General features: G+C 37.0%; 1 protein-coding gene across 1 annotated transcript in view; it reads right to left on the minus strand.

The window, feature by feature from the left end:
• Nucleotides 1-24,068, minus strand: part of LOC122808572 — a 782,028-nt gene that overhangs the window by 525,713 nt on the left and 232,247 nt on the right. The window lies entirely within an intron of this gene.

Below are 24,068 nucleotides of genomic sequence, written 5' to 3' on the forward strand. Positions count from 1 at the left end.
ATGCCAAGAATAAGGCTTGACCAATGGGAGAAGATATGAACTGTCTGCATGATATAATCTGCTTATTTGACTAATTCAGGGAAGGCCTTACCAATTCTTTAGCTTAGATCCTTCTAGAATGCTTCAACTTGTTAAACCTACCATAAACAACATAACCCCGAAATTCTTGATCTTGTCCTCACGAATATAAACAATTCTTGCATACCTCTCTCTCAATCCATATATGCATGGCTAGATAGAGATATATATTTCCATTTTCTCCTGTCTATAAATCTTTTAAAATTGGAGATACATCTCCTTCAAATACCTCTGTGTTTAAGAGACTTTTCAACAGCAAGCTTCCATCAGTTAATTGATGATCTAAATAAATTGCTTTCTAATCTACTTCAGTGGATCCTATTGCTAAAATTGCTACATGTACCTTTAATGATGACTTACACTTTAATAGTTATATTGATGACACGCTCTCTCCACACCATACAGTATATAATGAGAAATTTAAAAACTACCTGGTTTGGTGGGCTACCCATATAAGTAACTTGTATAACAAGAGGAAGAAATTACTTCATGTTTATAGGATGTCTCATTCTACACTCTTAAGCAAAGTAGTAGAACGTTTAAGGGAACTATTGCCAATAGGAATTTTGAACATGAGCTTAGTCACTAAAACCAAAAATAACTTCCCATACAGTTAATTAATGACCATAATTAAGAATAAACATCCAACAATGCTTGGAGCTAGCCCACAATGACACTGCAAAGTCTGATCCAAAGAAAATAGCTAATATCCTAGCTGATAAATTAATGCAATGTTTACTCCATCCAGTTATAGATACTTTGCAGATTCTGTATTCCTGGTACCCTCTCTAGTTGCTATGGAGTAAATTATCTCAGTTCTCTCAAAAGCTAAGAACACTTCATCCATGGACCCTGATGACATAGCAGGTTGCCTGATTTGTCAGTAGGGTCTATATCATGAGATCAACATCTTAAAATGTCGACTCTCATTTGTTCGACACAAAAATGTCGAACTCCAACTTTCCTGAATGGCTACATCACCGATTTCTTTCCAATGGAAAGAAATCGGCTGTCTTTCCTGTTAAACCTGTCCTTTCCCTGACTGTAGTGTGGTCTCGGAATTAGAATATTTAGTTAGTGGGGGTAAATATGTTTGTTTTTGTGTGGCGTTGGTGTTTGGCCAACCGATTTCTTTCCGATGGAAAGAAATCGATTATTTGGCCTTTCGGGAAAGTTGGAGTTCGACATTTTCATGTCGAACAACTGAGATTCGACATTTTAAGATGTTGATCTCATGATATAGACCCTCATCAGTACCAAATATACTTTACCTGATCCTTCTACCTAACATCTTTGATCAAAGCCTTTCCACTGGTTACAGTCCCAAAATCTGGAAAACAGCTATTGTAATGCTGTTGTATAAAGATGGCCCAGTCATGAATAGTGCTAACTACAGAGCCATTAGTGTCACAAGCATCATGAAGCACATTACCTCAAACCTCATTGATCTGAACAGTGAACATCTCTCAGTCCTTGAGCCTCTTCAGTTTGGCTTTGGCAGATGAAGGCTCTGTCTCTTTATTTTATTTTTATTTTATTTTTTATTTTATTTATTTTACATTTGTTGACCGGGCTAGTCTAGCTGGATGCATGTCCATTTTCAGTAGAGGCCCGGGGAGAAAAGCTCCATGTTGAGTACAACAAGCCATTAACAAATGATATACAAACTAACATTATAGAATAAAAAACACCAAAATTAAGTACAATCATGAAAAAGTATACAGAAGAATACAGCAAAATAGAGTCAATGAAGAAGTAACAATTAGTTGTATACAAAAACAGAGCATAAAAAATTGTTTTTTTTTTTGTATAACGCATGGCCAGAGCAATAAACATAGATGAACTATTGATATCTAAGTGGAGACTTCAGTAAAAAGTTATATCCTGAGCAGAGTTAGAAGAAAAGGTTATTTAAACCAGGAGGTTGTAGGTGGGAGGAAGCAGCAGTTAGTCAGGGATAGAACAGGAGCATAAAGTACAGTTTTGTACCTACCATAAATGTAGATGTTCGAGGATTCCATTGCTGCAGTCCTGACTATTGGGTATAGTCCGCGTCCAGTCGGCCCGAATACCAGAGTATAAGGCTGACGTCGGTCAGGGCGCATTAGACTGACGTCAGTACGTCAGGGTACTAATGCGCATGACCGACGTCATATCCTCAGTCTTTTCTTGCCCCAGATGTCAGAAGACCCTAAAAAGACAAGTCCCAAAAAACCTGCACCAAAAACATGTACAATATATACAACAATATATACAAAAATAGAAGCATGAAAACTCACCTACACAACCACCCCTAAATACAGAGGGGAAGGAGGGAGGGTAAATTGGACTGCAGCAATGGAATCCTCGAACATCTACATTTATGGTAGGTACAAAACTGTACTATGTTCTTCGTCTTCCATTGCTGCAGTCCTGACTATTGGGTAGAATCCCAAAGCAGAGGTAAGGGAGGCTGGCAAATTATAAAGTGGTAGGAGCTGACAACATGCCTTGTAAAACAGCTGTGGCAAAACCAGCCCTAGACTTAGAGTAGATAGGAAGGTGATAATGCCTAGAGAAAGTATAAACTGAACTCCAAGTAGCTGCTTCCAGAATATCCTTAGTTGCCACCCCCCTTAGAAATGCTGTTGAAGTGGCAGTAGCCCTAGTGGAATGAGGCCTAATCCCAGCTGGAATCTCCTTGCCATGATGGGAATAACAAAATGCAATGCAAAAGCCAATCCACCTAGAAATAGTTTGTTTTGACACAGGCTTGCCCTGAGAACTCAAAGCAAAAGAAACAAACAACTGCTGAGACTGCCTAAAATCCTTAGTCCTGCTTAAATAATAACGCAATTGCCTGTGTACATCTAAAGTGTGCAAAATCTTTTCCCCTTTATTTTGAGGATCTGCAAAACGTAGGCAAATGAATAGTTTGGTTTAAAGCCACACTAGAAACCACCTTAGGCATAAAAGAAGGATTAGTACGTAATGATACCCTATCCTTATGGAAAATCAAAAGGGCTCTACTGCCATAAGGGCCTGCAACTCAGACACCCTTCTTGCAGAAGTAATAGCCAACAGAAAAGCAGTCTTCCATGACAAATATTTCAATTCAGCAGTAGCTGCAGGCTCAAAAGGTTGTAGAGTAAGTTTTTCCAACACAAAATTGAGATCCCAAGCAGGAGTAGGAGCTCTACGTGGGGGTCTTATATTCTTTGCCCCTCTAAGAAACTGCTTGAACAAAGGATGCGAAAACAAAGGTGGGTCACAATCATAGTGAGCTGAAATTGCTGCAGCATGAATCTTTATGGAAGAGAAGGACAAACCTTTGTCCAATAATTCAGTAAGATATTGAAGAGCCACACTCAAATTAGGCTCAGAAATCTCCAAATTCTTTGCTGTACTCCAAAATAAAAATCTCTTCCATTTTTCTGCATACACTTTCCTTGTACTAGGTCTTCTAGCTTCCATAATCACATTTAAAACTTGTTGAGGAAGTTGAGACCTGCTGTGTTTCAACACAGAATATGCCATGCTGTTAGATGAAGAGAGTGTAGCTTGACATTGAGCAGATGACCGTCCTTCTGAGATAACAGATGAGGAATCAGAGGCAAAGGCCATGGAGGCTTCTTTACCAGACTCCGTAGTAGAGGGTACCAGTGTTGCCGAGGCCAATCTGGAGCTATCAAAATCATCCTTGGCCTGTCTTGTCTGACCTTTAACAGTACCTTTGGAAGAAGAGGTAGAGGTGGAAAGGCATACACATGAAGGTTTTTCCAACTGAAAGACAGAGCATCCACTTTCCAAGCCGTGTGATGAAACCCCTTTGTGCAATACTTTGGCAGCTGGTGGTTTAGTGGAGAAGCGAACAGATCTATGTCTGGAGTTCCCCATGACACTGTCAGTTTCTGAAATACATGAAGATCCAGTTTCCACTCGTGGGGATCCATGATTTGTCTGCTTAACACATCCGCTAAGGAGTTCTGTGCTCCTGGCAGAAACCTTGCCTGAAGAGTTAGTTGCAGGCTTAGCGCAGTCTCCCATAAAATCATTGCTTGCCTGCATAGAGGATAAGAATGTGTTCCCCCTTGCTTGTTGATGTACCACATGACAGTTGTGTTGTCTGTTAGAATCAACACCTGCCCTGGAAGAAGTAACTCCTTGAAAGCCATTAATGCAAACTGGACTGCTAACATCTCCTTCATGTTGATATGTAGATGCTGTAGTCTGGCAGGCCACTTGTCTTGTATCCACTTTCCATTTAGATGAGCTCCCCAAGCAATGTCCGAGGCATCTGTCGTTAAGATCTGACTTGCCTCTGGCCGGGTCACAGAGAGTCCCTTGTTTAGGTGACATTCCTGAGCCCACCACAAGAATTCTTTTGAAGGCAAGGTATTATTTGAATGACAGTGTCCAAATCCTGGCAGTGCTGTGTCCATACATTTGTGAGATACCATTGTAACTTCCTCATATGCAGTTTGGCATTGGGAAGCACCAGAATACAAGATGCCATGAACCCTAATGCTTGAAGGACTGTCCTTGCAGTCAGCACGGACTGATGAGATAGTTGATGGAAGTAAAGTGACAGACTCTTTTGTTTGTCCGGGGTTAAAAAGGCCATCTGGGCTGCTGTATTCAGTCTCACACCCAGAAAGCACATGTCTTGAGAGGGTACTAGACTGGACTTTATTTCGTTCACAGAATACCCTAGGCATCTTAGCACTGCGATAACATATTCCAGGTGCTGTAGAAGAACTTCCCTTTCTTGAGCCAGAATCAGGCAGTCGTCCAAGTAAGGATAGATTTAAAGTCCTTGAAGCCTGAAGTAAGCTATCACTGGAGCCAGAACCTTTGTGAACACTCTGGGCGCAGTAGATAAGCCAAAGGGCAATGCAGAGAACTGATAATGAGAATTTCCAGTTCGAAACCGCAGATATTTCCTGCAACTTATCCTTATAGGCACATGAAGGTAAGCTTCTTTGAGATCTAAAGTTACCATCCAGTGATCTTTGCCCAGCAGAGGTAAAAGCTGTTGTAACGTCAACATCTTGAACTTGGGAATGTCCAGATAAGTGTTGAGGATAGATAAATCCAAAATTGGTCTCCACGTGTTTCCCTTCTTTGGTACAAGGAACAGGCAAGAATAAAATCCTAGGCCCCTTTCTGATACAGGGACTGGCTGAATGGCCCCTATGTGAAGTAACTGTAAAACTTGCTTGTGAGCCTCTTTTCTTTGTTGAGGAGGAACGTCTGGCATGCCTTTGAAAGGGGCATTGTATGGAAATAAAATCTGTAACCGTGGTGAATGATATCCAACACCCATTTGTCTTGAGTAATTAAATCCCAATTTTCTTTGAAAAGAGACAGTCTTCCTCCCAAAGGAGCTGCCAAACGTGAATCTGCTGGCAGCTGAAAAATCAGGTCATTGGGTCTGTTTACGAAAGGACTGACCCCTGCCCTCACCAGAAGTCTGAGCAGGTGAACTCCTGTTCTAGGCCTAAAAGAACCTTGAGCCCTGCCCCTACCACGTCTAGACCTACCCCTAGACTGAGAATCATAAGCAGGATATGTCCACCCCTTAGCAGGCCAATTTCTACTAAACTTCGGTGGCTGCACCTGCAAAAGATCTTTAACAGTTTGCATAGACTTAGCTTTGTCCTCCATTTTCTTTAAAACTGCTTCCACAGGCGAACCAAACAACACATCAGACTGTAAAGGAGCATCCAAAATCCTTGTCTTAACATGCTCAGCTAAATTCTGATCCTTCAACCAGGCATGCCTGCGAAGAACAGAACTGGTAGCAGCCACCCTCGAGGAGGCCTGTACAGCATCAAAACCACATTGCAAAGAATGCTTACCCACTTGTTCAGACACATGAACCAAATCCAGCAACTCTTTACACTCAATACCTTCCGCCAAAGCATCCACCTTAGATTTCAATTGTGAAAGGAGATAATTCTGATATTTTAGCATGTGAAACTGACAATTCAAAGCTCTCATGGCTAGAGTGGAAGAAGTATACACTTTCTTTCCCCACCTATCCAAAGCCCTTGCCTCTTTATCAGTGGGAACAGGATTTTTAACCACAGAAGCCTTTACACCCTTAGGCCCTTGAGAAATAGTTACTGGGTCCGCCCTAGGACTCTTAAACAAATATTTATGAGCTTCGGGCACCCTATAATACCTATCAGGCTTAACAGGAGCAGGAGGCAAAGAGTCAGGGTTCAGGGAAGCCTCTGCAAAAACATCTTCCACCACATGCAACACAGGAGGAATAGCTAAAGGCCTATGCTGGGGTAAAAACAAGAACTCCCTAAGCCTTTTCCTGGAGTCAGAGTAATCCTGGCCTTCCCATTTAAAGTGCTCCCTCATGGAATGCAAAGTCTCTGAAAATGAGAAATCCTCAGGTGGAGAAGCTGTAGGAGTGGAATCATCCACATCAGAATCAGAATAAGTAGGATACTCCTGCATATCTTCCATAGAAGATTCTGAAGCCTCTGAACACTGTTCCAAACTATCAAACTCCGGTTCCACCCTAGGCCTCTTATCAGGCGGGGGCATAGAACCCCTAATCATAGTAATCAAATCTTCTGCCATTTTAAGCATATGTTTCTTAGGTACAGAACCCGAAATGCTAGGAGAAGCCCCCACTGAAGCTGAAGTAGGCCTACCTCTCAAAGAAGTTTAGGCAACAGAAGGAGAGGCCCTAACTACCTTGGGAAGAGAGGGAAGAACAGTCACCTGAGAAGCCCCCTCAGCCTGGCCTACCTCCTGAGAAGGCACATCCTGTAAGAGTATAGTTTCTGCCTGGGACTCCATGGAAACTCCTGGCAAAACCTCCGGATCCACTGAGCCTTCTAAAGAACTGACGTCCGGGACTGCCGGTTCCTCAACCCTAGGCTTCACTGTTTTATCCTTGCGCTTCTTGGAGGAAGCGGGCGTCGGAGCATCCGACGGCATTTTATAATTGCAACGCTTCCCAAACACTAACCTGGCACAGTCTAACCTCCTCTTAATAGTGCGTTTGTTAAACCTAGCACAAGAGCGGCAACCAACAACGTCGTGCTCAGGCCCTAAACAAGGTATACACAAGGTATGATAATCCCTATGAGGTATCTGTTTCCCACAAGAAATACAGTTATTCACTTTTTCTGACATCCGGTAAAATACTGAGGCAAGAAAAACTAAAATGTTCCCCAACGGGGTACTTAGCCAACTCTGTTTCGGTCTGAAACTCCGGTTTCGGAAATATTTCAGTACGCCAACCTGCACTCGCAAAACTGCTTCTGCATCGGACCATGCGGCAAAAAAGACTGAGGATATGACGTCGGTCATGCGCATTAGTACCCTGACGTACTGACGTCAGTCTAATGCGCCCTGACCGACGTCAGCCTTATACTCTGGTATTCGGGCCGACTGGACGCGGACTATACCCAATAGTCAGGACTGCAGCAATGGAAGACGAAGAACATCCAGTGAGTCATGAGATGAAGCTTAAGCTTCTTTTTGAAAAGAGTATGAGAGCAGAGAGTTGTAAGTTCAGAGGGAAGAGCATTCCAAAGTCTACCAATGGAATTGCAGAAGAGGGAGTCTCCTGCCAAATTGCTGGATCTGCAGGTGTTAATCAGAAGTTTGTTAGAAGAGTGTAGGTTTTTTGGATTTTGGTAGAGGGTAAGGAGGCTTGCAATAATAGGAGTATTGGAGGATTGGTGTAGGGTTTTGTGGGCAATTGTAAGCTGAGAAAAGTGGAGATGGTGTAGAAACTCTAACCAATCAAGTTGTTTAAGATTTAGACAGTGATGAGTTCGATAAGGAGAGGCAGCAGCAAATCTAGCAATATTATTATAGGATACAGTCAGCTTGTTAATGTTGGCTTTAGAAAGGTTTGTATAAATGGGTGAGGCATAGAGTAATGTAGAGATTAGATGTGTTCTGGCTGTAGCAGTCCTCGATGTTGGAGTAAGAAAGGGTTTGATTCTCTAGAGGGATCCAAGTTTCTTGTTGATTGTTTTTATTGTACTGTTAATATGTGTGTCAAAGTTGAGGTTGTTGTCTATAGTTATTCCTAGGAGTTTGGTTGTGAGGTCTGGAGAGATAACAGTACCATCTTTAGATGCAAGTGTAAAATGGATGGGGGTGGACTTACGGGTTGGGGAGAAGAGTAGAAGTTTAGTTTTCTTTGGATTTAGAAGGAGGCAACGTTTTGTAAACCATTGTTCAACAGTATTAAATGCATTCTGGGTGATGTTCTGCAGGTCGATTTGAGAAGTAGCTGAGCAGATAATAGTGGAGTCATCTGCATACTGAATGCAGGCAGTATGTGGAATTGCTGACTGAAGATCATTAATAAAGATAGAAAATAGGAGAGGGCCTAATATGGAGCCCTGAGGGACACCCACGGAGATAGGTAAGAGATTAAAGAGATTATTGTGCCAAAGTACTGCTTGTTTTCTGTGATCGAGGTATGATTTGAACCAGTTGATGGCTAATGGATCTAGCGAAAGTGATTTCATAATATGCAAGAGCAGCTGATGATGAACCATGTCAAAGGCTTTGGATAAATCAACGAAAATTGCAGAGGAAAGAAGGCCATTGTTATGTTTGTTGTTAATAGAATCTGTAAATGATAGCAGGGCAGTGGTGGTACTGTGGTAGGGACTAAAACCGTGTTGACAGTTTGTCAGTAGTTTATTTTGGAGAAGGTGGTGTAGAAGTTGCTTCTGTATACATTTTTCCATAATTTTTGCCAGAGGAGAAAGTAAGGCTATAGGACGAAAGTTGGAGTATTCACTAGAGTTCCCATCTTTGTGTAGAGGAATAATGTAAGAAATTTTCCAGATGGATGGGATATATCCTTCACTGATAGTTCTATTAATAAGAATGGATATGGGGTAGGCAATGGGTCTGGCAGCAATTTGAAGGTATTCTGCTGGGAGTTGGCCAGCAGAAGGGGTGGAAGGTTTCAGTTTTAGTAGAAGAGAGCTTATAGTAGAAGTAGGGACTGGTTGAAATTGAAAGGATGGAGGAGGATTTAAAGGTGCGTTAGGCAGATTTGATGTGTCTGGTGAAAGATGGCTAGCAAGAGATTGGATGGTGTTGGTAAAGAATGAATTAAAGGAGTTAGCAGTTTGAACGGGATTGTCTGGGTTAGAGCCTAGAGGGTTAGGGGTGGTAGACTGACCTGGGTGCAGAAGTTTGTTAATGCTGTTCCAAAACATTTGAGGTTTATTAAGATGGGTTTGCTGTATTTGAAGGTAGTAGTTCTTTTTATCTAGCACTATGGCTATTTTAGTATTGTTTCTTAGTTGTTTAAAATTTAAGTGATCTAGTGGGTTTTTAGTAGCACGCCATTTAGCCCAGGCTTTGTTTCTCAGATGGATTTTATGCCTAGTAGTATTTGAGAGCCAGGGTGCTAGTTTAGATTTGCATCTAATAGAGCGTAATGGGGCATGGTGGTTCAGGATGGATAAGAATGTGGTATTAAAATAGGCTACTGCTTCATCAAGTGGAAGATATTTTAGTGGAGACCAATTACATTGTTTAAGTTCTGACAGGAATAGATCAGGTTTAAATTGTTTTTGCAGCGAACAGTCCTGGCAATGTTGGAATGAGTGAGGTTGGTTTTAGATCTGATAAAGTAGGTTAGGGAGTGGTCATTTAAATCATCAGGGAGGATCCCTACATTGTAGGTTTGAAGGGGGTTATTAGTAAGTATCCAGTCAAAGGTAGTTTCTTTGTTGGTAGGTCTGTGAGTTCTAGTTGAGGAGTTAATAGTTTGAGTAAAGCCATATAAGTTAATATGGTTGGAAGGGTTACTATTGTTACAGGACTGCCAGTCAATATTGAAGTCTCCTAAGATTATTGTTTCCTGTGGGAGGTTAATAGAACACCAATTTAGGATATTTTCAAGGGTATTAATATTATTTCCTGGTGGTAGGTATAAACAGATGACAGTAATAGCTTTACTAGGGTTGACCTGGAGTTTAGTGATAAGTAATTCAGCTGAGTTGTCTAAAGGTGGGTGAAGATCTATGGTGCTGATTTGTAGTTTGGTTTTATAGAGGATTGCGACCCCTCCTCCCTTTTTAGCAGTACGGTCTCTTCTGATGATATTATAACCAGGAGGGGAAACTTCATTATCTTTGACTGTGGGTTTAAGCCAAGTTTCAGATAGGGAAAGGATATCAAAGCGGTGGACATCTAGGAGGGCATGGAGGTGTGAGATTTTATTATTAACACTGCGTATATTAAGATGTGCTAAAAGGAGAGAGTTTGCAGTTATAGGGGTACTGGTAATTAAAGTACATTTGTCAGTGGTATAGGTATGGTTAGGACCAGGGTTTGGATGTATTTCACCATCTAGTAGGGAGTGAAGGTATGTGATATGTTTGTGGTAAAGTAACTTGTAAGAGTAGTAGGGTATTTTTTTATAATTGGGATTATTATATTTAATTGGTGCTAGTCTGTGATATTTAGGAAGTGTATAGTTGGGTGTAGATGTAATGTTTAGAGAGTTTGCAGTAGAGGCTAGAGGTAGTGTAGAAGTATGTTTAGAGGGAAAGAGGGTGGAGGAGTAGAGTGGTTGTTAATAAGCGGTTGAGAGATAGGTAGTAAAAAGAGAAGGAAGTAGTGTGAGTAAGAGAAGTAGTTGAATACAGAGTTAGAAGTGGGATGTTGGCATAGTGGAGTTAATGTAATGGGATTGAGTGAGTGGTGTGGGAGGTAAGTTGGTGTGGTAATGTCTTTAGAGATGGGAGTGAAAGAGACAGTTAAATAGAGGTGGGTGTGACTAATTATATAGTGATGTCTAAGGTGTGGTGTGATAATGATGTGAGCTCTGGTATTGGTGCAGTGATAGAGGGGTGTGGTCTTGGTTGAATAAGTGTAGGAGTAGTGGGGGCGGGTGGGAATAGGGGGCAGGGTAGGGGAGCGGAGTGAGCCCGCAGGGCAAACGGAGCAGGATGAGACAAGGAGTCTTGTGTCAAGAGAGACAATCAGAGAGATAGAGAGGTAACAGGTGAGCATCAGGCGGAAAGAGTAGCAGGGGGGTGAGAGGCTTAGCAGTGGGAGATTTAAGATGCCTCGAGGGGAGAGTAGAGATAAGAGACACTTAAGGGCACAGTAAGATGGGAAGAGATAGAGTAGAGCCAGGGCTAGAAAATTAGAAAGGATAACTTAGTACACAAAGAGCTTTAAAATAAACCGAGGGTGTATCTAGTAAGTTAAAAAATACAGTTTAGAGATGTATGAAAAAAGAGCAAGTGAGAAGGCGCCACCTAGTGGGCAGTCGACATAATTCCAGTATAAGCAGCACCTGGGGTAATTCCAGGCTAAGGGAGAAGAGGAGGTGAAGGAGATGGTACAATGTAGGTATGAGAAAGATAAGAGGGAGTGTAAGATAGTTTGGAGGAGGGGATAGATGGGCTGCTTTTGGGGGGGGGGCTGCTGCCTTACCTGACTCAGGAAACCTGCCTAACCTGGCAGTGTAATATTATTTAAATAAAGAATACAGTCTTTCAATTGACTATAGCAACATGCTTTCTCTTTTAGTGTTCCTGGGAAGCCTCACAGGGAGCTGAAAGGTGGACCTCTTTATAGTGAAAGTATTTCCAGATTCAGATTCAGGCAGTCAGGCTTAGGGATAAACAGGAGCCCAGAGCTAGTGTGTTTAAAGAGAGAGAGAGAGAAACAGGTTGAGAGGGAATCAATAAAATAGCTAGACTACACAGGCAAGACCTTAATAAGGACATTAAAAATATTTCAATCTAAGCAGACAAAACAGGACATTAAAATAATTCAGTCTAAGCAGACAAAACAATAATGCATGTATATATCAAACAAATAATGAAAGCACATTAGGTGGATATGAATAAGGGAGAGCGCAAGTTGCTAGGTCCCATATGCTATACTCTGGCAGTTAAATGGGAGTGCAGTACAAAACAGAGAGATGCAAGTGATTTCCCATTCTGTTATAGCAATATAAAAAAGGATATTCTCTTAGTTGTTTAAATAAATAGAAGCAGTTGTGAACAGTTAAAAAGCAGCAGCGTTTAACAAACGACTAAATAAAGACATGGAATGGGATTTAAACAAATCATTACTCAAACTGGGTATAATGCTCGTTAAAAGATGGGCCACGTGCACAACGCCGATATGTATTGGCATGGGTGAAAGACATTCATTATGGAAATCTTTAATCTCATTTACTTCTATGTAAAAGTCAGTGAACCTGTGGATAGCAGTTGCACAGTACATACAGCATATCTGGACTTGGCTGTGGCCTTTGGCACTATCCCCATGCAAGTATTGTACACAGACTTGCAAATCTGGTTATAAATCCATATGTTGTAAGGAGCATAACTACCTGGTTATCTGAGAGAACCCATATGGTTAGAGTCACAGGTGGTATGTTTGAAAAAAAAATAAAACAGGTGCAGGTGTACCACAGGGATCAGTGTTGGTCCTTCTCAGCTATGGCTTCTATTTCTCAGACTTACAGACCAGCACTCCTGGCCTATGGTTATCCATGTTTGCAGACAACTGTAAATTGGTCAGTGTTGTTCAATCTTCCAATAACTCACAAGTGTTCCAACATGGGTTAGACCATGTTAACATTTGGTACAAGGACAATGGTCTCAAAGTATATGTGAAAAAATGTAGTACAGTTAATTTTGACAAGCAACATATTTTCTGATAGCTTATAGGTGACACAGTCCTCTAATCAGACACTGTTGCATGGGATCTAGACACTGTTGTTAATTAATTCCCTGTATTATGAAATGCACCCCAGTACTTTAGAAAGTCTTTTAACTCTTTCATCTAATTTCCAAAGGCCGATCAAAAGAAGTCTTAACTTCCATTTACTCATATTTCATCAAACCTATTATTGAATATAATGCCCCTTTTGACATGTACTTGTGTACACACATTATTCAACTTGAAAGATCTTTTTTATACTCATTATTTTAAAATCATTATGGAAATAAAGTTGTGAATTATTGGTTGTTATTGGTGTTTGGTCTTGTCTTAATTAATTGAAATAGCCATTAACTTTTTTTATAAATTATAAGGAATTTTGAATATTTTTTCTATGAGCTTTACTTTGGTTTTTAAAATGTTTAACTACAGGCAAATTAAGAGCAATTTTCATTTTTTTCATCACCTTGAGTAAATGAAATACTATAAATTAGTAATACATTACTCATTCATGCTGCTGTCTTACAAGGTAATACGCAAAGTGAATTCTTTAAAAATTGCACAAACATTATTGTACCAACTGTAAGATTTTCTTACCGATAATACAAGTCAATGATTCAAAGGCAGTTGCACCTCTTTTGACAAATTTACATAAGCAGCATCACAGTACTGAAATGGTAAGTTTTAAATTTTAAATATTTGTTGTTTATACTTTACATTTTAAGTTGACTTAAATGTAGTATCAAAAATATCTTTTGACATTTAGAGAAAAGTCAGAAAATATTTTTCTTGTAAACTGCCAATTCATATTGGACCACAAAAAGATACTTTGAACAAAGGACTGACATTTAGCCACTTTTTTGGTTGCAGCTGTATAACTGTAAAACAAGCCCCAAGATGCATACAAATAAGGCTCAATCCAGAAATAAAAGAAGCAGTCCTGTTATGAAAGGTATACAAGATGACAGTAACTGACACAAATACCATTATATGTCAATGGCAAGGAATACACAACTACTTCCCTATTTCTAGTATGAGTCATATAAAGCAGACTTGAAATGGATTAAAGGAAAGAGAAAGGCGTAAAGAAAAATAAGATCATGTTGATATGTCAAGCCCCATTATCAGCCATTTTTCAGAAAACATATTAAAATTCTATTAGAAGCAGTCAGATTTATTTTAAGGTGTTACAATAGCTCAGAAAAACAAAGAGTGAACAAATTGATTTTTTTTTTAGTTTTAAGGTGGAGTTTTCCTGTAAGAGAAGCATTAAAGGTAAGCAAGCAATTTACGGTGCTTGTCTTATAATGGTAACTTATTCTACAGGCTTGGTATATGTTAGCAGTATGTATGAATAGGGATTCTTTATTAAAATACATACTATACCTTATATATACAACATATATTAATTTACAATTATTTACAATTACTTGCACTTTTAACTTGCTAAACTCATTTCTAATTTAACTTTATATACATTAATAGTTTTTAATTCATATTATTAATTCCCCAACTCTTTTTTTCCACAACCAAAATAGACTTTTTCAGTATTAATTGCATATTAAGGATCTTTTTAAACATCACCTCTCTTTCTTTTTGAAAACATAACCATATACTGTAATAATTCTATATACTTGTTTCTTCCATCTCACATCTGATATTATCACTCTACTTAATATTACTAAAGTATAATCCAAAATTTATATTGAATTTTTACTTAAAATTCCTATAACTGAACTCTGTTAAAATTCTAGTGTCTAGTAATACTATAATATCCATACCAAATGAACCTCACCATTCTAATACACCAAATGTTTTTAACATTCATTATACTATTCACATTTATACTTACGATATTTGGTTTTATATAAACTTATTTACCTTCTTCTTCCTTTTTTGTTCTATTTCAAACCTATATTCTTACATTTCCATTTTCTATCATTAACTATTTTCCCAATGGAATACTTTTTGCCTTTAATCATCACCCAGTTAGTATCTCCCACTTCACTAGAATTGAATGCTTCTTCCTCCTCCTCTTTTTCTTCCCTCTTATATCTATCAGATCTATCATCTTTTCCTAATTCTTTATTCTTTACCATTATATTTTCATTCTTCTTTTCCTCTTGTTCCACTTCTATATCATGCTCTAAAACAACTTCTTGTGCATGTTCATCTTTCCCTTTCCCCTTTTCTTTACAACCCATCCATGAATGTCCCATATGTTCACATTTTATAAATTTTAGTTCACAGCTTTTTGCTTTATGACCTGATTTACCATAAATATAACACCTTCTCTTTAAAAAGTTATTAATTAAATAATCATTTTTACCACACCAAAAAAGTCTTTGGTTGCCCTCAGTAATTCATAAACCCTGTATTTCCATCCACATTTATCATATTGGTATATGTAACACATTTTCATTTTTCATTTGCATTACAACATCCCAATAAGAACTTTCAGTCTCTTAACTTCTGTTATCATATATCTTTGTAATATGAAGGACATCCTTGCAAATAGTCTTTAAATAGTCTCTTAATGTTTCTTTTTGTACTTCAGTTCAAAACTGTAAATGTTCTTTTTTTGTCTCTTTATTAAATGCTTGAACAACATATTGATTCCAAGGATTATATTGTTTTTACTTCATACTGTTCTAGGAATTTTCCTTATACCATCCTGATTTAAACAAAATTCATAAAAACAGTTGTCATTAATATGAATAAATGCTCTTACCTCATTAGGAACGATACCCAGTGGTGGAATAATTTTGTCTCAGATTTCATATCTATCAAGTTCCTTCTCCTTTTTACTGCTTGTTCTTAAATGATACTTGTACTTTTCACTTCTGTTTTCTTTTCTTCCCTTATTTCTCCTTCTCATATAGTTTACCCATATGACTTCTTCTCTTCTTATATCTTCCACTTCTTCTTCTTGTATCCTCTCCATTATTTTACCCCATGACACTGCCTTTTCACTTTCCAGTTCACTCTCTTCAGTTAAGTCTTTTAAATATACATCTTGCAACCCTCCCAACTGGAGGTTTGTAACAATACATCCCTGCTGCAATTCAGCATTTCTCACGAACAGCTTCTGTTGAGAAAATAATTCTGTATCCTGTGAAGGCTCAAACATCTTCACTTGTATCTCCTCCTGTATTGCCTCATTCTCACCTGTTTTCACCCTTCACTCCTCTAGTTCTGATATTAATTCTTCCAACCACTACATCTCTTGTGAAGGTTTGACTGTTTTTGCTTTTAATCCACATTTGACTACTTCTTTCCCAACAGCATTATCAGCAATACCATCACTCTCCATACTTCTTCCTGCTTCTCCGAGCTGCATCTGCCAGAAGCAGGAAGTGTTACTTTGCTCAGCATCCACACTCACAATGAGTAGGGTTTTTTTTACTGATATATACATTACATATTATTTACATATTTACATATTTGCATATTTACATTATTTACATCTATTTACAAACCTCTATACATTGCAAACTTCAATTTAAGCATTCCCCCACACTCTTTTATCCACAACTAAAGGATTATTTTCTCCAGAATTTTTGTCAAAGTCCATTTTCCATTGTATTTAATTTCATTTAGTCTCTTGTTCCATATAGTCTATGAAACATGATATATGACTCTGTTCATTTTCTTCACTTCTTCTTGTTTTTTGTGCACCATAATAACCAAATTCTATTATGTCCATATTTATTTGCTCAAATTTTAACAGACTTTTTACCCTATTATGTTTACATATTTCTTTCCAGAAATTATTAACTCTTTCACATTTCAAAAACACATGCTCAGTCATCTCAACTCTATACATTGATGCCATATTCTATCTTGCATTTTCTTGTAAGGCATATTTGCCTTAACTGGCAATTTTCTAATAGAGAATCTCCATAAAAATCATTACATTCTTTAATCTTTTTATAGTTATTATATCTCATCATTATAGCTTTTTTCTTATCTATTTCTAAATCTTTCCATGGATGTGCAATAAAATGGTTTTATAATATTTAAGAACCATTCCTTTCTATTTTTCTCACATATATTCTTTTTTATTTTCCATAACACAATTTTGTTTTGGTACTTTTTCATTTCTTCATTCACAGTGCTTTTACTTCTTTTTTAACTTCCATTCCTTCCCATAATTCTTTGTATTTATAATATAGTATAATTTCTATCAACTTGTTATTATCCTTCATAATCCCTTATATAAAATTAAATATGTTGCATGTACTATTGTGGTTATTAAACCCAAGCCTCCTTGCCCTTCTTTCACATATATAATTCCTGTCTTGACTGGATTCAGTCTAGACTACCATATAAAAGAAAATATAATCATCATTATTTCTTTTCATACTTAATAGAAATTGTATAGATGTTAGCAAGATAAGCAACTTTTCCTGTTACCATGATGTCCAACAAATGTGCTTTTTACTATATGAAAATCTATATGATTTCCAAAAGTACTCATATTCTTTACTTCTTTGAATACATTATCCCATTGTTGTTGTTGTCTGTATTCATTCCTTCCAAATATTATTCCTAATATAGCTATAATTTGTTCATTGATTTCAATACCTCCTATCATGCCTTCAAAACCAAATCCTTTACTTTTCTCTTTATGTATATTTAAACCATTTTTAAATGTATACTTAATTTTTCAGTTACTTTTTCTAGCCATACTTTATTTTTAAGTACAGCATCATCAGCATAATTATACATTATTGGCAATTGTACTTCCTTCATCATTTTTTATCCTCTACTACTTGGCATTTTATTAATTCCCTCCCTATTACATTCATAACTAATGAGAAAATTATACTAGCAGGGCATCCCTGCTTTATTTCAAATTCTATTTTTATTTCTTCCCCAATCCAGCCATTTACATTTAGTTTCACATAGTTCTTTTCGTAAACAGATTATATTACTTGTAATCATTTTTCTGCTTACATTATATGCCTACAAAATTCCCCATAATGATTTATTTTGAATATTATCATAGGCTTTACTTATAGCCCCTATCATAGCCTTCACTTCTGCATTTTTATTTATGATATCTTCAATTATTTCTCTTATTATCCATAATAACTCTTTGACTTCCTTTAACTTTTCCTCTGAATACATTTTGGCCATATATTCTATCCATTTTTGTAACTTTTTTTGTTATTATTGCTATAAAAAAATTATAGCCCATATTATTCAATGTTATATGTATCAAATTTTTTATCTCCTTTTTATTTCTTTTTTAAATATACATTTTATAACTCATGTACATATCTCTTAATCTTTAATTCCAGTTTCGAACCATTCATTCATAAATTCTACAAAAATTATTTTTTGCCACTCCTTCATTTCTTTATACATAGCATATTCAATTCCATCCATTCCTGTTTCAGAATTCATTTTAATATCTTTTAGAATTTCATTCAATTCTTTCATAGTTATTTTTTGTTCCAAATACTCATTATCTTCATAATTTAATTTTTCACCTTTATAAATTTGTTCTGTTTTTTTCTCTTTTAACAAATGATTCCAATACACATTCTTTAATTATTTCATATATTCCTTCTTCCTGTCTTATTTCCTTACCTTTCTTATTCTTTAATTGTATTATTTCATTCAAATATGGTGCTACCTTTTCTTTCTTTCCTTGCAAACAATATTTTTGTTTATAGAACAAGTTAATTTTAATTTGATTCATTTTATATATTTCTCTTTCTTTTTCATAAAATTATTTTTTCTCTTCTAAGTCTCTGAATATTTCTTAACAATATCTTATAGTTCTCTTTTTCTTTTCTTCTTTTCTTCCTTATACAATCAAAAACACTTTTTATATTTCTCTTTAAAGTTAAGCCATCAAACAGTCCAATTCTCATAAACTCTCTCATATTTATATGATTTTTCCATAATTCCATAAGTTTTTTCTTTTCTACATCAAATTCCTTTTCATTAATACTCTTTATTCCTGTTTCTATTCTTATATATTCTTCATTTTTCCTGTACTTTAACCCATATAGCTACATGATCCGAAAATCTAGCATACTTAAATCCTTTCTTACCTTTAAGCTGTCAGATATTAAACAAATAATCAATTTCTATCTTAATTTCATTCCTTTTGTAGGTCCAGTGATTACTCTTCCATACATTTAACTTTCCACTTCTCATAATTTTCTTTAACTATTTTAACATCATAATTGCTCTTATTTTTTTCTTAAATTACAATTAAAATCACCCACCACTATAATGTCCATATTTACACATATATATTCAAGAATATTTTAAACATCATTTCTGTCTCCTTTTTTCTTACATATGAATATAAAGCTAATTCTATACACATATTTTTTCCATCTCAATTCTATTACCATAATTCATCCTAGTTCCACTATGGTTACATCTAATGTTTTAATGCCTTCTTGACATAATATACATATGCCTGAGCACATTTCTTTCCCCATGTTCCAAACTGGGTCTATATTACAATGTCGAACTTACAGGAGTCCGACCATTGTAATATCGAACCCAAATGTTCAAAATATGAAAATAGTGAAGCCACAGCACACCGATGTTTTTCCCAGGGAAAAAAAAATCAGTGGGCCATTTTCAGGGCTTTGCTATTTCCTCCACTGTGGTGTGATCTCGGAGTTGGTATATTTAAGTAGGGGGTGTGGGGGGGCACAGCCCCCCACATTGGGGGTATGGGGGTGAAGCACCCCACATTAGGTTAAGTTTAAAGTGTAAGTGTTTTTTTTGTCCTAAAACAACGATTTTTTTCCTTGGGAAAAAAAAATCGCTGTTCTGTATTTTCGTAATTCTTGGGTTTTGAACTTCATAGTTCGATATTACATCATTCGACCTCCTGTGAGTTCAACGATGTAATATAGATCCTTCCAAACTACCACACCATTCTAAAGTTTTTTCAGTTTGTGTTCTTTCTTTCTCTGTTAATAATCTAATATCTTCTAAAACAATAATATGTGCATCTACTGCAGCACATTACTGTAATATACCTATTCTCCTCTTAAGATTTTTCATACTGCTCACATTTAAAGCTAATATTTTGAGCTTTTAAGAGCAGTTAGTATAATACATTTTTCCTTTTCTTTTCTTATTTTCTCTAAGCATTATTTTTTTGAATTTTCTTTCCTTTCTTTAACTCTTTTCAAAATTGAATTATTTTTTATTTCTTATTTTATGCCAGTCAGCTTCTTCCTCACTTGTCTCCTCTGTTTCTTTGTCCTTGTTACTTTCTTTAACTTCATTTACAACCTCTGCTAATCACATCTTTTTGTACATTTTCTTGTATAACACATTCTTCTATCTCTTCCTCCTGTATAACTTCATTTTCATTTTCTTACACATTAATTTCACATTCTAGCCATGAATGACCAATACTGTCACATTTTTGCACTTTAAATCATATTTGTTTGCATTATGCCCTGTTTTACCACATAAATAACATCTTTTTAAATCACATTCATTGATTAAATGATCATTTTTTCCACAAAAATAACAAGTCTTGGGCTGGCCGCTGTATTTCACAAAACCCCTATTACCATGAACATTAGTAATACTAGGTACATGCATAACATTATCATTTTCCATTTTCAGTATTACTCCACATTCCCATCCCCCAGTCCATCGTCCTCTTTCATCACGTATTTTTGTAGTGCCCATTACTTCTATACATATATTTAGCAAATGTTCTGTCAGTTCTTTTGCTTCAACTTCAGTTCTAAACTGGATCATTATTCTTTTTTTGTTTGTCTGTAAAGGATTGCACCACATATTCTGACCATGGATAAATGTTTTTCTTTTGTTCATATGCACCCAAAAAAATTTCCATTGTCTGCCCAAATATCAAGTCACAAAAATAAAATGTATTAATTAAAATAAATGGTCTCACCTGTTTTGCTTTGACACCAGAGGTGCTATGACAGAGTCCCAAACCTCATACCTGTCCAAACTTTCTTCTTTTTTACTGCTCACACATACTGCATGTTTCTTTTATTTATTCTTTCTTCTTTATCCCTTCTCCAACAGTTTAAGTATATGTTTTTGTCTCTGGAACTTTTTCTGGCATGGTCACTTCTTTTTCTTCTTCTATTTTTTCATTATGTCACTCTATGAAATTGCTGCTCCACTTTCTGGCCCACTTTGGTTTACCATTTTTTCCAAATAATCATCATGCAACCCCCCCCCCTGATTGGAGGGTTATAATTATGCATTTTTTCAGAAGTAACTGTCTCTCCTTCAATGTCCTCTGAAAATTTTCCTCTGAATCCATCTCTGTTTCAGCTACAATCTCACTGTTTTTCTGCAACCACATCATCAGAAAAAACTTCTAGTAGTGATTCTACCATTTCAACTACATTTTCAGCATCTTTCATTCCAGTTTCAGCAAAAGCTGAATCAGACATGCTTTCCCTGATTTCTCCAGGCTGCTTCTGTGCCTGGAACAGGAACAGCAAGTCTGTTTTGTCACATACAAATGTTTCCCCCTACTACCAGGAGTAGGGGAAGTTCCCCGATACCCTGGCTAAATTTCCCCTAGTAGGTATAAATACCACCTCAGGCCTCCCCTGAAAAGATGCTACTAGTTTAGTGGGGCTAACCCAGTCAACAAAAGGATCAATAAATAAATAAAAATTAAGGTTGAAAACTATCCCTCCAGTGTGTCTTATTTATTTGTTGATGTAGATTTCAGTCTCAGGTGCAGGAATTTGTAGAGCCACTGGTTTTAAGAAGTAGGAGGTCAAACAGGATTGGGTCTTTTATGGCTTGAAACATGAGACAGTGGGCACCTTGGAGGAACCAGTAAGCTACTGAGTATAAGGAGCTTTGTTCTAAGCAGTGGGAATAGATAAAGGTTGAAGGTCTGTAATTTTTTGGCGGGAAATCTCTGGGGCCTTTCCAGGAGAATGACAAGCTTGGATATGTAGATATAAAAGGTGGTACTGTAGTCTATGTTGGACCTGGATCTGATAATTGAAAAGTAGAATAACTTCTTTGGGTGTTGAAGATATTCCCCTGGAAGTTAACTGGGGCAGAAAAATATTTTCATGACTATGGTGGAAACATGATCAAAGGAGAGAGAGTAATAAGTACCCAGGTATCTTATTACTGTGTCTGTATGAAGAGCAGTATGATTCATAACACATGAAGTGACAACAACTTTATTTGTGAAAGTTACTATGTTTTTTTTTTTTCATTCAATTTGAGAATGTTTTGGTGCACTGGTATATGCATATTCAAGCCCTTACTGGAGTTGTTTAGTTTCAGGGGTTAAGCTGATAACAGTGTGCAGTTCATCAGTAAACTGTATTTATTGGATATTGACTTAGATGTCTGCAAAATAAAAGCCAAAGAGGAGATGATAACCCAACACCAGCCCCTCTGGTATCTAGTAGTTACAGTTTTGTATTCATAGAGGGTACCAGCAAGCTTCACAACTTCAGTTGCTGTTCAGTATCTAATTTGCAATCCAACAGACTATGTAGGGGTTGATGTTAAAATAGTCTAATTTTTCAATAACACCAACATGGGTGATAGAGATAAAAGCTTTATCCAGGTCTAGATAAGCAGTGTCCATGGACTGACTACTATTCACAGTCTCTCTAATCTTTTTAGAGAAGATTAGTAGGTTCAGGAAATAAGACATGACCTTCACAAAACCAAAACTGATAACTTAACTGATCTAGATTCCAGTGTCCAAAAAAAACTAGTTCTGCTATGACATATTCCATGGCTTGGTATTTAAGGGTGATGGTCCTATAATTACCTGGGTCTATAAATGGACTGCCTTTAAATAGGGAGTAATAGTGGCTTATTTTCCAGGCATTGGACACAAAATTATTGGATAAGCTTAGGCAGAATAGTTTTAAGCAAAGGGTTGGATAGTGCATACCTGCTATTGATGTGAATGCAACTTATTATGTTTGATCCCATGGAACTATTATTTTTAGACTTTTGGAAGGTTTCTAGAACTGGTTTCAAAGTGATTTCAGGGAAACTAGGACTATAATATAAGAATATGATAGGAGCAGTCATTGACTCTCCAAACAACTTAGCCATCCTGCAGGAAAGTTTGTCTCAAATAAATAACTGGTGTCAAAATCATGGTCTGAAACTAAATGCCAGAAAATGCATTATTGTATCCTTTGGGAAGTCATCTACCCCAGGAAACTAGCACATTGACAAACTGCCCCTAAGAGTTGACTCAGAGTTGTTCCATTGGGAACTTATGTGGACAGTGACTTTACTTTTGACCAACATGTGTCTATGTAAGAAAATCCTTCTACATTACACATCTTATAAACAAATGGATTACGTTTAAATCTAGGGATGTCATTGTCTCTCTTTACTTGGCTCTCATTAGGCCAGTCATTGAATATAATGCCCCCATTGGGAAGTATCTGTCCAGACACAAGCAACCACTGGAATGCCCACAGAGATTCCTTATTAAAAGCATACAAGGCCTAAACAACATGTCCTACATTACTGATGCATTTATTCAAAGCTCTGTCTCTATACTTTGTATCCTATAGACTACTAAGAGATCACCTGTCTTTGGCATACAAGGCATGCTCGGACCTATTACTGGTGGATTTGCTGCACATCAACAAGTCAAATGGCATCAGAAATACTCAGTCTAGGGATGTAATCCTACTTTGCAACATAAACAGAATAGTTTGGAGGGAGAGGTATATTTCGTATAGTTTACTGCTGATCTGGAACAGTCTCCCTATCCACGTTAAACAAAGTTCATTGCAGTCCATATTCAAGCATGACTTGGCTCTATGGATAGGAAGCAGAAAATTTAACCCAGGATGGTCCTCCTGTACTACTAATGGACAGAGATGGCTCCTAATGCTTTATACCATGCATGGGTCCTTTTAAATGATCTACAGTATGATCCCAGTTATTCTTATTAGGGGTAATATATAATTATACAATTATCAACCATGAGATGGATAAGGCCAGTCTATAACCAAATGGGATAGGCTATTTTGAGCACAAAAAACGGAAATTGGTTAGGCTTAAAATGGCCCACAAGGGCAGCTAGCCTGGTACTTACCTATGAACGTAAAAGATTTTTTCAAGGCTAGTGAGGGCAACAATGTGGTTTTGCTGGGATAAAGTTAGCACCAAAAATGCATTGGCTGTGCTCTGAGAATGGGACTTGTGGTATTATACGTGAGCTCACTACACTGTTGGACATTATACCTTTATTTTTCAACATAACAGAAGAAGCATATGTATTGATAAAAATATCTGTAGTCTATACATGATACTTGTTTTAG

The sequence above is a fragment of the Protopterus annectens genome, chromosome 8.part0 (genome assembly GCF_019279795.1).
Source record: "Protopterus annectens isolate FY-2018-M chromosome 8.part0, PAN1.0, whole genome shotgun sequence".
NCBI classification, from domain to species: domain Eukaryota; kingdom Metazoa; phylum Chordata; order Ceratodontiformes; family Protopteridae; genus Protopterus; species Protopterus annectens.